General features: G+C 38.7%; 1 protein-coding gene across 1 annotated transcript in view; it reads left to right on the top strand.

The window, feature by feature from the left end:
* LOC137252422 (uncharacterized) overlaps positions 1 to 14,584 on the top strand; it is a 204,510-nt gene that overhangs the window by 1,440 nt on the left and 188,486 nt on the right. The window contains exons 2-3 of the mRNA XM_067788074.1: positions 6,188 to 6,282; positions 6,367 to 7,429. The gene's annotated coding sequence lies outside the window, so the exon portion shown is untranslated. The remainder of the gene's footprint in view (positions 1 to 6,187; positions 6,283 to 6,366; positions 7,430 to 14,584) is intronic.

Genomic DNA, 14,584 nt, shown 5'->3' with positions numbered 1-14,584 from the left:
CACTCGGAGCGCTTGCCAAACACTGCCGAGGGGCGACCCCGCTTAGAAAAATTTTCTTCTAATTAAAAAACTTTATTTCTAAAATTTTTTTTATGTTGCTTTGCCCGGGGTTCGAACCCAGGGCATACGGTGTGGCAGGCGGAGCACGCTACCATCACACCACGGTGGCCGCCTGAAAAGTTATATAATAAATTTAAATGTTCACTTGGCATAATATTTCAAATTAAAGGTCCCAAGTCGAACATGTTTTCAATTTGTCCTCAAGTTGTTAAAAAAGCAAGATATCCGAAAAAGGTGCCGATTTTTTCAAAATTTCTATATCCCGATTGCCTGAAAGAATAAGCGAAATCGGTGATGCAAAATCCTCCAGTGGTGCTCCAGTGATTTAAATTCTCCTTTGAAATGATTCTCAGCTCATACTTAAGTTGAAGATACATATATGCACGTTTGAGAAGGGTTTGAAAAATCAATTCATTTGCTTAACTGTAAAATAGCGTCTGAAATCTTAATTTTGATTCTTACACTTCAACACCCAAGTCTCCGGATTTGGCGTTTCCTGACACCCCTATCCCCAACTAGTCCCTTGCAATGCATCACATTGGATGAAGCCTAGCAACCATGTTTAAATATGACCTACACGTAACGGCTCCTGCTACAAATGTTAATACCTACGCACATATTTTAACCAGTTTAGGCTTTGTCCTTCGCAAGAACACTCAGCGTGGTGAAGCAAAAGCTTTCTCCAGACAGTCGAATAAATGACCGGGTGTTCTATCAACCCAACGTAGGGGATAGTCGTGCTAGTCTGAAAACTGAAGGCGGTCATCCATAATGAGTTCTTATATCATAAGGTCGGAAACGAAGACTATTGAAGTCAATATTTCGAACACAAACTTCAGAACTTTTATCCACGGTTCTTGTAAAGCTTAAAATATGTGGATGCGCTAAAGATTTTACGATTTTCACCCATGAGTTACGCAATGATATCCACTTAGACTGCTTATGATTTCGAGGGCAGCATATTTGGCACTAACGGTTCAAGGTGTTTCTTTGATGTAGCTCGGAAGCATAGAGCGACAAAAACATCCGTCAGAAAGTCTTCGAAGCTACACCTAGAGCTTCTAGGAAAGTTACGCCGACGAAGGTATGAGTTCGAAATCGCAGTCCTATAGCTTCTGTGCTGGCGTACGGTATAAGGGACAGGATGCGTGGTAGCGACTGGTGGACAATAAGCCAGCTTTGATGCTAATCTTTAAAATTGTGCCACCAGAGTCATGAATATTAGTAGATAATTGATAGCAACCGTAAGTCGCCTTTGTGCGTGACCAGCATGTAGCCACAAATGATGTATAGAAATCGTGCCGACGATGAGTATTAGATTTAGCCTAGAACAGCTCCTTCGGTGAAACTACGCTACCGAAGTATGACCATTTTAAGCATTTTCACTCTCTCCGCAAGGAAGTACTCCTCAAATTTTTTGAACGATCCGCGAGATTTTGAGGTAAAAACCGCGGATTTTTCCGAAATGGCCGAAACGTCGATTTCCTTAAATACATATAAACAAAACCTTTCCAAATATTATTATTTATTTTTAATTTTCGCATTTCAAGCCTCCCAGATACTCTTCCGTCAGTTAATGATATTGTTCCAGATCGTCAAACATACCATTGACGTCAGCAGCATGTTTCCATATTCATTAGTTGTAGACAGTGTGATACTCTGAAGTATAGCCATTCAATTTAGAGGTTTACGCCGATCACTTTTTCGGTGCGCCGGCCACGCCGCCGTCGTCGTTATATAATAGAGCCTACCCCGCGGCGTAAACCTCTACTACGTACTTACTTCTAGTTTGGTAAATAAGGAGATAACTATTATGAGACGATTTTGGCTGAGTTAAAATTAGATCCCAACGAAGAAACCAGAAATATCCTCCAAAAAAGTGGATAAGCCGTATGGAGCCGAATCCTGGGGTTTTAGTGCTTTGAAAGAGGTGGGAGTTTCCGGTGAAAAATTCGAAGGGACACAAAGAAAATTGGTGAGACGTCGGTCATAATGTGAAACAAACGAGTTCTCTTTGCACTACAACCGATTAGATGGAAAAAGCTGAAAAGCTTTTGACGTAAGCCAAAACTAACAAAAAAATTGTACAACGGAAATTTAGCTCATGTTGAATAGACGCACTAAATAAAACTCTGGAGTATGGTTACAGTGGTACCCTAAATGAACTACTCGGTAGTACATCAGCCTACCTATCACCTCCCTTCAATTCTGATTGCAATTTTGAGATGAGGAGTCGCTGGTGAAACAACAGAGTTTTTAAAGAGGGTGTGACAGGTTGCACTGTTCATATTGCTTTTAAACTTAGCTAGTATTCTCTAAGCGGTAGATAAGAGGATAGTTGAACAAGCTTAAGGCAACTTTTATGTGGAAAATTATTGGGTTAAAGTGAAAAAGCGATCACTTCTTATCAAAAACTCTGATTCTAGCGAATGCGATTCAAATCTTTAGAAAATGCTTAACCGTCTCATTCTTCTAGAGAAAGAAAGAGTTCTAAGGCCAGATTTTACAGTTTTCATCGAAAGTTTTATGCCGTATCTTAGTGGAGGCTTCAAATATACACAGGAAGTGTTCCGCGGTCTTGATGCAAGTAGGGCAGTAAAGGCAAGTGTTATACTTTTGAAACAAAGCCTTATCCCTGGTCTTAACAAAGGCGCTTAGAGAAAGCCTAGCAATTCCACACTCCTTCGGTCAGGAAGGGCAGTATAGACGCAGAACTTAGTCTCAGTTCAGTATTTGACCATACTACGGACTGGGCAACTGGCCTTATTATATTTTAAAGAGGTTTCAGACAAAGCGACTCACTTTGATACAATTTCATCAACTTAGTGTTGTAAACCAATCAAGAACTGCGCCAACATGTTTGATCGCTATCAACGAAACTTGACTTTTTAATGGAGCTGGATCACAGTGAGATCGGCGTCGGCATTTTCAGACTAAATTGATGGGTATTTAACCCATTGCAGAACACTACGGACTCAATCAGTCTATGTGAGGTCCTCATGGACCGGCCAGTTCAACATAACCCATTGCAGAATCCAAATCGAATTTGGACCACAAAAATAGGGGGCCTCCCTAAGCAAATTGTTTCCTTTTTCTACGTTATGCGGCCATTACTTCTTGTGAATGTTGTTGATGGCCTTTTCAAAGTATTTATTGCACGATCTCATTGTTCTATAAACTGCTGTGAGTCCTCCATCTTGAAAAACGATTCTGTGTCAAGCAGTAGCTTATTGTGCTTTCTCCTGAGGTGGGACCTAGACTAGAATGACTTGTTACGCATTTCAATATACTGGAGCATGTGTGCCTCTGAGTGTAGATGGTATTCAGGCATCATAAGGAGACCATCATATGGTAATTCTGGAGATCAGAGTAAACCTCCCTAAACCTTTGTTGTGAATGTTTGAAGACTTTGCTAACTATAAATATTCATGCGAGAACACTGCTGCTTGAGGGGTGGTGCCCTTCGCAATTTTTTATATAGGTAGGGAATCTGACCCCAAGTATAAAGTGAAGCGTGCATATGCCCTGCATATGGTTTTTATATTGTTGAAGGCACCTTCAATATCAATGAAGCCAACTAGAATCAACTCCTTGTGCTTCAGAGATTTCGCGGAAGCGCTGATGACCTCTTGAAGAGCGCTCTCAACAAGTTTGCCTTGTGTGTATGCAGATGTGACGAAAGTTAGTCTTGTCCCTTATATGGAGTATCCATAAAACTCTCCTGTGTTTTAGGATATCTAGTAGTAATCTCCCCTAGACTAACCACTCTACGGATGGATTCCACTTTTATATTATGTAAGGCACCTTCTTAGTACAGGATCTACTCCTTGTGCCCTAATAACTCATGAAGGGCGTTTTCAACCGATTTCCCTTTTTGGTATGAATCTGCAGTGTAACGGAAGCTAGCTTCGCAGCTTACATCGGGTGTTTATAAATGGTAATCCCACCTCCGGTAACCACGTCGCGAAAAGAGCGTGGGAGGATTTGGTGTGCTATAGAGTTAAGTTATGCAACGTGTGAAAAATTGTTGTCGGAAATAGAAGAAAGGAAAAAGGAGTTAAGTATAGCTAGTTAAACAGTCCGTTTCTCAAAATCCAGTCGGCAGTTAGCTTACAAAAAAGGTGGTAAGCTTAAATTTGTTTTACTTGCATGTTTCGGAAATAAAATCTGCGTAAACCGGAAAGTCAAATAAAGAAATTATACAAATGTTTTAGGAGAGAGCAACGCATTGACCGCTATACATACATAAATAGTGGTAGCGGCTAAAATTATCGTAATAAATACTCGTATTCGTATGCCTTCTCACCATTTTCGCATCGACCCATTTAACGTGTCCCATTAAAAGTAATTTAAGTGCTCGAAAATAAGTAAAAATATAACTACGTATGTAGTTATGTATTTTGATTGCATATGAAGCTTTAAAGAAATTAAACACTCAAAGAAATGTGTGATTTGCGGTTTTGAGTTCTTAAATAGTCCTCTTTGTAATGGTACCGGGTCTTTGGACAGGGCTAACAATAATCGAATTAAGTGAAACTTTACTGCCATTCTTTTTCGGTGATGATTGAGATCTTTCAAATAATTGTCGCAACCCCTTCATCTGCTGCCGAATTCGTGTAAATTTAGGGTTACTTTTTGGGCAGTAGCCCCCTCATCCATTCGCATAGTTGATGTTTGCGGTATTACAGGGGGTTGTAAAGTGAAAATGTATGGCAGAAATATGTTAATATACTATTCCCCGCGCTTCACATTATCAATCGTCTGCCATTTTCACTTTAAATGGAATTGTTAGCTCTTTTGGGAGATGTTTCAATGTGTTAAACACATTGTACTTGGGGCATTCGAGCTGGTATCAGAACGTGCTTGTACCGTAGCGTTCCTTTTTTTCTAAGACGTCTAAGGAGCTGAGCTTATTTTTTAATGTCAGCATGAAAAATCAAAATTAGACGAATAATGCAACCAACTCTTTGACGTTTGGATTCTGCGGGATTTAATACCTATAAGTATGAGACAAACACAAATGCAATTCTCTGTACTTCCTTCCTCGTCATATCATGTACAACCTGGAATGGAATTTGCAACCCTCCTGCATATGTTTCTATAAGGAAGCCACCTGTTTATGCGACAACTCTTGATAAGTCTTCGGGTTGGCGGCAGTGAGTATCATTCCGATCCGATTTCATCGAGGTTGTCCAGTTTTCAGAAAAGCAGTGCTCAGTTTCAGTCTTACGCCTGCTTGGAATACGTATTCACATATTCGCCTATCAGCAGTTTGCATTATTGCACCTTACAAAATGGGTTCTTAATGCAATGGTTCCTACTTGGCCACTCCAGTTTATCTGGCATGCAGTATCTCTCTATAGTTATAACATCTGACACACAGCTAAGGTGCTAGTGTAGTCAGGACAAGCTTTGAATTTAAGGAAAAGCGTCAACTGATCTTATCGATCCTGGCGTGAGTTTTGAATGTGTCCATAGTGATACCAGAATATGTTTGACGACCAAACGAAAAAACCTCAATTATGTGTCAGTACTTATGTTATTAAACAACTTCTTCCTCTTGGCAAATAAAAGAAGTTTATTAGCACCTAGTTTTATTGCTGCTTGACCTCGTGAGCGTGGGATACGAACACAGCTGTTAATTGCTGTAATTGCTGCTATTATTATATTATTATTTCCTACATTTGCTGCTACTGGCGTGGCCCAAAGTACAAGCATTGAACACCCAGAAGGCAGTGTTCAATTAGTACACCTAACATGCGCCTTAAGTCTTCTGGATATGAGCAACTGCAGGATAGACTTACTTGTGGATCGACAAAGTAAACAACAGACCTGATCCCTTCCGTTAATTTGAAACCATTGGTATACACGTTTATAGTATTTTCGAACTCTTTCGTCATGCCTCCGACTCTATTATGGCTTCAAATTCTCCTCTGAAGCTCGGAACGCGTCCATGTAGTCTTGACATTATTGAAAATGTTGAACGAATTTTCACCATCATAGAGCAATCTTTTTAAAAGAATTTTATAAAGTCCTGTTGGACATGTAATGGACGCTCCTTTTTCCTTAAAACCTTACTGATATATAATCATGAAGTCCTTCTTTAAATGTCGCACTTTGTTTTCAGCCAGCCATGACCAAGTTTTGGGATTCAGTGTCTGAAATCTGCAAATTAGTAACACTGGCTATTCGGCGAGAGGCGTCGTTCTGTCACTCAACGTTGTAAGTTCCTATCATACGCTACTTTACAGATCTTTTTTCTAATGTATCTCGTTTTCATTTTTGTTCTCGTCTGGCTATGTTTAGATGTCTGATCTATCTACGTCTGTATGTACCAATACCTAAATAAATTTTCTTCGATTACATAACCCAATTCATAATCCAATGTCACTGATTAAGTTCTGCTGAGCGCGCCCAAAAATATTCCAGACAACTTAGAATTTGAAACGTAAAGTATATATACCGAAGTAAGTAAAAAAGGAATAGCAGTGAAAAGATAAGAAATTTTTTCTGCAGACATACGGACGAATCGATGGAAATATTTGGGTTACACATTGTTTTCTCTACGATTGGATTCATTATTTTGCAGTTAGTTTTGAGTACCATCTCTCTGATTTTCGTTTTTTAGCTTTTCGCGTCCGGTTCTGCTATTCTAAGCATCACTAACAAATAGATTCAGAAGTGAGACTCACAAAGAGACCACATTTCATATAATTCCGCACATGTATGGGATGACATGGGGCAAACAAATCGAGATACATATATGCAAACGTGCATGTGTACATACAGACATGCTTGGAAGTTTGTAAATAAAATATATTGCTGAGTATATCTGTAAGATACTTTGCGCACTCAGTCGGCCAACACGCTTTTTGTGCGACTTGGACATCGTACTTTTGTATTCATATGCAAATAAGTCAAAGTCCATGGCGAAAATACTTACGTACTTATAAGAAAAGTAATAATAAACATTTCTTTTTTTGCAAAATCAAAAAAAAAATAAAAAAGAATCGAAAAGTTATTATAACAATTCCGTATATATGTAAAAGAATAAGCCTAAAATAAATACAAACTGTAAAAAAAAAAATTTCTAAAAAGAAGAACAAGTGTGAACATTTTTTAAAAGAGTTCCCCATATGGACAGTGAAAAGAAAAAAGCGAATTAAATATTTAGGCAAAAGCAGCTAAGAAAACGCTTACATGAGAACAATAACAATGATATCCATAAATCATAAAGAAAAAAAAAAGTTACGCTCAACGAGATTATACAATATTTTTGTGAATTGTTTTTGAAGCAGCGAAGACCCTAATTCACGGCTGAACTAATAACGGCATTTTTTTTTCATATGAAGATACTTTTGCAGTTTTGGTAAGTAAAATATAAAAATTTATGAACAGGTCTAAGATATTGAAAGTATTTACACTCACCTCGACATATGGAACAGTGATTGAGGTGTCCAGATGAAACTCAGGGTAGCCTTTATTAGAAAAAATTTCAGTGCCAATTTTTGTAAATTTCGATAATTGATTCTTCGAGATAGGTTAGGTTAGGTTGAACTGGCCGGTCCATAAGGACCTCACATAGACTGAATAAGTTCGTAGTGTTACCAGAAGTTTGTTTTAACGACCAAACTGAAAAACCCTATCAAAAACCAGGACACATGTTATAAAATAACTCGGTCCTCTTGGCAAATACTAAAAGCTTCCTAGGACTTAAGCCACTTGCTGCGTCTAGATCTGACAGCTGTATCACTCCTAATAGCTGGAGTCTTAGCCTGGCAAGCGCAGGGCACGAGCACAGAACGTGCCGATCGTTTCCTCCCCCAGCCCGCACTTCCTAGATCCGCTATCATTGACCAAGCCTAATTTATGGGCTTGTGACGCCAGAAGGCAGTGTCCAGGCAGAATACCCGTCAGGAGTATACAGTCCTCTCTTTTTAATGATAGAAGCAACTTTGTTAGTCTAAGGTTGTAAGACCTGCACATAATCTTCGACACTTTACAGCCCCGCGCTTGAACCCACGCCCTTCCTGCTTGGTCGATCATGTGCACCTCTCGCCTTCGCTTAATTTCGCCCAGTATAATTGGGACGTCTACGGAGCATGCTTCAAAGGATGCGCCTATTTTAGCTAATTCATCAGCTTTTTCATTCCCATCTATTCCCATATGCCCTGGGACCCAATATAGATGTATGCTTCTCCCTGTCCCGATTCTCTCCAGGTACTGCTTACACTCTAACACGCATTTAGATGCTGTGCTATGCGAGATTATTGCCTTAATTGCTGCCTGACTGTCAATATAAAAGTTAACACGATTGCAGCTGGGGCTATTTTCTTCCAGGGTTTCTACTACTTTGGTTACGGCTAATATTTCCGCTGGGAAAACGCTACAGTAATTCGGCTGCCTGTAGGATCTGTTTATTTCCGGATCAGCACAGTATACCGCAGACCCTACTCCTTCCACTACTTTGGAATCATCTGTGTACACATGTATTGCCTCGTCCGCCGGTTGAGCACACTTGCGCCAACCGTCCACCTCTATTGTGGCCTTAAGATCGCCCTCGAAACGCAGATAGGGAATCAGGTAGTCTGTTCGTCTTGTGATTGATGACGCTATACTACTATGGCCGTATGGTCGGCGCTCAAGCTGCCCCGAGGTACCGACCCTGATTTAACGCTATGTTCTTTGCTACCAGGTCTAAAGGTGGAATGTGCAGAATGGCATACAGTGCAGCTCTCGGGGTTGTTTTCAGGGCTCCCGAAATGCTAAGCATTGATAGTCAGCATACCCCTCTAGTTTTTTGAGGTATGTTGTTTTTTGTGTGGCTTTCCACCAAACAAGAACTCCATAGTATAGAATAGGGCTTACAATCGCCCGACATTTGATGCCCAGGTATGAATATAAATTGCATTGATTTTGGATATTTTTTTTCGAAAGATGTTTTAGATTTGCTTCCAGAAAAAATTTTACAGTTTTATATGGAGGAAGTCTGAAACACCTTTCAAGGAAAAAAATTTCAAAAATCAATGCAAGTTTTGAGAGACCTATAACTTGTACTTTGTTAGACTAAAATTATACTTTGTTAGATAAAATTGCATACTTAAAAAAACAATCCAGTAAATTCCAAATAAAAACTTCAAAATTTTTGTAAAATTGTCACGTATTTTTTCATAGTTTTTAGCATAGTTTCAGCTACGAAATTCCAAGAAAACTTTTCCTAAAATAAGAGATTTTATTCTCGATTAATTTAATTGATGAAATTGAAAAACAATTTTTCATTGCTATTTTTCTGTTCGCTACTGTATATAATTGATACCGATTTTTGCTCTACATAACTATACGTCTTTTTATACCGCAACTTCAGATCTATTTAGTACCATATTTTGATCGACATATCCGAAACCGGTTGAAATATCTACTCTGTTTAGAACTCACTTATCTCCGAAATTAGTTGAAAATCATTCATTTATTCATTAACAGGTGCTTAACCGATTAAGCGATTTATGCTGTTTCGTAACAAGTGCACTGAAAGAAAAAGACTGGTAAAATCAACCGAAATACGGGTAAATTCAACCGAAATTTCTATTAATTTTATCCATCGCAACAAGATGTTGAATCAACTGCGCACAAATCGTTGATTCATAATTGACCGTTTTAGTAGTCAAATGAACAAAAAAAAGCGACAGCTTTGTACGAAAGTACCTATGTTGCCATATACATAAATAAAAAAATGTAAGGCGCGATAACCTCCGAAGAGATCTAAGGCCGAGCTTCTCTTCCGAATTGCGTCATGCTCCTCTTGATTTTCCCTACAAATTGGCCGGACGGGACCTACATGTTTTATGCCGATTCCGAACGGCATCCGCAAGGCAGATGAGTTTCCACTGAGATCTTTTCATGGCAGAAATACACTCGGAGCGCTTGCCAAACACTGCCGAGGGGCGACCCCGCTTAGGAAATTTTCTTCTAATTGAAAAACCTTATTTCTCAAATTTTGATGTTGCTTTGCCCGCGGTGCGAACCCAGGGCATACGGTGGGGCAGGCGGAGCACGCTACCAAAACACCACGGTGGCCATATACATACATACGTAAATATGTGAATACATAAATACGCATGCTTGCTACATATACATACATATGTACGCACTTAGTTCGCATGAACCAATAAACAGATCCCGTATTAAAAAATGAGAGAGCAAAAAATCATAGTTAGCCGTGAAATAAATTTTCTCGGCGTGACGTCACGCTTTTGACAACATGTCTCATTACTGACGCAGTGTTCAGACTTTATTCCAATCGGAGTATTTTGCTCCGTTCTTACCTCCTACTACATGTTTTTTATCTCAAAGGTTTATTTAAGTCGAGTTGAAAACTAAATAGTATTACTACCAAATATCTTTTGGTTAAAGTTTTTATTGTATACGTATGAAAAGCTGATAGTTTACAAGTGACGATTGGATGAAAGAACGTGAATTCTATGTTTATGTCTTCATACATGTTTGTTCACATCTTACTCACAGTTTTTGTACTTTTTTCGTACGGAATGAGAAAAGAAGAAGTAAAATGTAAGCCCAAAATATGTTCGGGTGTGATCTGTAAATCCTGGCAAAATTTAACATACAGGACTTCTTGAAGTAAGTTGAGTCAGTGTGGTCAGCTAACCCTGTTTTGCGATAACAGTCGCCAGTTGGGGGGCCAACCGATGTAAAATCTTCATCCAACTGTCTCCCCCAACTCAGTGCAGGTTTTCTTTACCTCTGTTTACAAGCTGCCGGAGCGTATTCGTTCATCCGCATAGCATGCCTTAGCTAGCGAAGCCTTTGGATTTTCATTCGTTGCACTATCGTCATATCTGCGTAAAGCTCATATAACTCATCATTATACCTCCTTCGATACTTGCCGTCGACATCACGGATAGAACTATAAACCTTCCGGAGAACTTTTCTCTCGAATACTCCAAGAGCCATCATTTCATCTTCTCTCGACACCTTCCATGATTCTGAGCCATACATCAGGACAGGTATTATGAGTGACTTATAGAGCAAGAATTTTGTTCGTCGAGGGAGGATTTTACTTTTAAATTGCCTAGAGAAACACTAGTTGGCAAGTAATTCTCCGTTTGACTTCTAGCCCAACATTGTTTTTGCTTTTAATGCTGCTACCCAAATGAACGAAATCCTTCACAGTCTCGAATTTATATCCGTCAACAGTGACGTAGCTACAAAGGTAACGATGACAGCAAGTACTTCGTCTTGTCCAAATTTACTGCAAGACCTACTTTTTTTGCTTCTTTATCTTCGCCTCCATGTTTGAACAGCCCGGCGGGTATACCGTCATTAGTTGACACCTTGTGATTTTTTAGCCGTGATATTGGATGCCGGGGAGTGCTTTTCATCATCGGCGATCGGGTTATCGGGTTCGTCTTCCCTCACACTTTGTACGCTAGTTAACAGGTCGCCACTATCGTTCCTACAGGAATCTGCCCCGGTCTTGAAACCTTCTGTCATCAAAAGAGTATGAAATATGTATGGTAACCGAAAATAATAATATTTTTTCGCGATAAGTATTCGGAGATATAGAATGTGGTGTATTATTGAGAGCATTAATTGGTCATCCTACACGTGCATCTGATAAGGCAGATAACTTTTTTTGCTAAGAAACATTTTATGACAAAAACACAATCGAAAGGTTTGCCAAGCCACCAAATCAATTTTATGTTAGTTGTTCGCCCGCTTTCAAAAAGGAAGAAAAAATATACTCCGAAAACTTTATTTTTACTCCGGCATAGTCGTTTGCTCAGGTAACAGTTTTAAATACTTCGAACACTGGTAGCGAAATGTGAGAGAAATGTAATAAATCGAAAAACTTCAAAAGCGCTACGTCATCAAACTTTTTTTTCAAATTCGATTACAAATACAACAATTCCGGAATGCGGGATCTTGGCTCATTCGATTATGCTTAGTTCGGTTAGACTTCAATCAAATATGCTGGCACACATTAAACATACACTTTATTATTTGGTTTTATTAAACGCACTTCCACCCAACTTTATATTTTATAATTTATTTAATTTATAGTTTTGAACTTCGCTTTGCAAATAGAAATGAAAATAGTAATCACAAAACTGATGTTCAATTCTTTCAGTTGCAGCTCAGCTCATTCTCAACTTCTTCTCTCGCATGTAGTTGCCACACTTGATTGTTTCGAAAAAAACTTGTTGTATAAATGTTTGACATAACATTTTAAATAGAGAACTTGTAAGTTATAGAAAAGTAAAGAATCAAATCGCAGGAAGGTAATTCACCACTGGAGTAACTTTACATGTAATTCGGCAAGTTTAATTTTCGTAACACTTTAAGTTGAAACGATTCCAAAACAACTCAAACTTTTGTGTTGTCGGACACATCAACATTAAAAAAGAATGTTTTTTATTATCTTATTAAATTCGTTCGTGTGAGTGAAAATTCCTAAAAACTTGAACAAAATGTTACTAACTTTGGAAAAATCCTGTTCGTTCAAACAAAACTTTTGCAACAAGAAGGCGCAATTTTGCATTTCGCTTGGAGAAGTTGCAAAATTGTACCCGATAAATAGGTGTCCAGGTATCTCATAATTTTTTGCACAGTAAATTCGAAAGAGGGTTTTTCGTTTTGTATTGATAACTGAAAAACTAGTTTTTTGTTTTTTTCCCATTTTGTGTGTTTTTCGGTTTGGTGGTTTTCTTATTTTGGTATCTTTTTTTTAAACAGGTGGATTAGGAATCTGTAAATTTTACAGAATTTTGTTAACTTAAGAGCGACAATTTCTCTTCTGTTGAAATGACTAACAATGAACTCGGTCGAATTAACCATAATTCGATCAATTTCACCTAATCTCCGTTAAGTCAAGAACAACAGAACCGATTTGTTGATTTTACTAGCACCATTTCTTTTAGTGTGACGCCAGCTATCACATAACGCAATAACTGACGCCAATTTGGAGGTACAAAGGCGGATAAAGTCTTCTTTTATCTGCCTCTCCCAACTCAGTGGAGGTCTCCCCATTGAAATACTTTCTTGGCCCGAGCATCTTCGTGCATTCGCATAACTTAACCTAGCCAGCAAAGTTTTTGGAAGTATATTCGCTAGCGTATCTTTATATCTGCGTAAAGTTCCTACATTTTATCCTTATACCTCCTTCTATATCACCGTCGGCATCAGCGGACGGAGAGCTTTTCTCTCAAGCACTTAAAGAGAAATGACATCTCCTCTCGACGCCGTCCATGATTCCGAGACATAAATCATAATAGGTATGATGAGCAACTTGGGGAGTGTGATATTGTTTTTCGAGAGAGGACTTTACTTTTAAATTGCCTACTAAGTCTAACGTAGTACTTCCCGGCAATTGAAATACACATGTAGAATACACCGCTCGCTACAGAGCTCATCAGTGCAACCAGATTTTGGCCCCGTCTGTCTTCTTACTTTGGTCGGTATGTCCAAAAGCTTTTGAGATATTGGAATTTCCTGATACCTTATACAGTACTAATGCACCGATGATTCCTACAAGCTTTATCTGCAAGTGCTGTCACAATGAGGATGAAAAGAAAAAAGGGGATTCCAGGTATTCCTTACTTTCCCTGCAGAACAATCGACTGCTGCAAAAAAGTCGACTCAGATTTCTGATTGCACACGCTCCAGACAATCCATCCGAGGTAGGGACGTATATATAGGGATGTATATATAATAAATGTGCTCCACCCTGCAGTAAATTATTAAGCTTGTATTCTTAAGGTTGCCGTGACAAGTTAAAATTATAGAATAACATCATCTCAGAAGTAAGCTTTAATAAGCCTATAACAAAATGAAAGGGGCTTTAGGTGAGTGTGTTCTGGAAATTGAGTAAACTTATTGAGCCTGCCCATCTTAATTTTTGGTACTTTCTGCTATAACCTCATTAAGTATATCTTTAATTAGCTACCTAACGTAAATCTACGTGTGATTTGAGATATTTCCGTCTTAACTCCCTTAAATCTAGCTCAACGTATTTAGAGATCCTCGCTGATTCCTCATTCATCATACAGGAATGTGCATATACATATGTATGTATGTGTGAAAGATACATATAAACAAGTTCATTTCATTGTCACCTTTGCTCTCTGTTAACGCTCGTTCACATCTCCAACATACCTCCGCCTCCCATAAGATGTTCGATTTAAAAAAATGTACGCTAAATATTTTTGAAAGAGCCACAAAATTACCAAAGTTTTTGTTTAAACGAGATGAGTTTATTTGTGGCGTTGGATATGGAGAATGAAGTTTCAAGTGGTACATTAGGGTGTATCTATATCGTGCTCGTAGTAAAAGCTAGAGCAAAATCATCGGAAAATTCGTGACTAATTTCAGAGAGAAGCCTCGCGTTGGAAAACGAGTTTAAGCAGCCAAAGGCACCGCCCAAATGTCTTTTGCGTAGCCACAGAACATCAGTTTAGTTAGTAGTCAGTTACAATGAAAAGGTGCCGTGGCCATCCTGACATTTTAAGAT

This window comes from Eurosta solidaginis, chromosome 1 (genome assembly GCF_040869045.1).
Source record: "Eurosta solidaginis isolate ZX-2024a chromosome 1, ASM4086904v1, whole genome shotgun sequence".
Classification (NCBI taxonomy): Eukaryota; Metazoa; Arthropoda; class Insecta; order Diptera; family Tephritidae; genus Eurosta; species Eurosta solidaginis.
The sequence above is the reverse complement of the archived record's forward strand: the minus strand, read 5'-3'. Positions and strand labels throughout refer to the sequence as shown.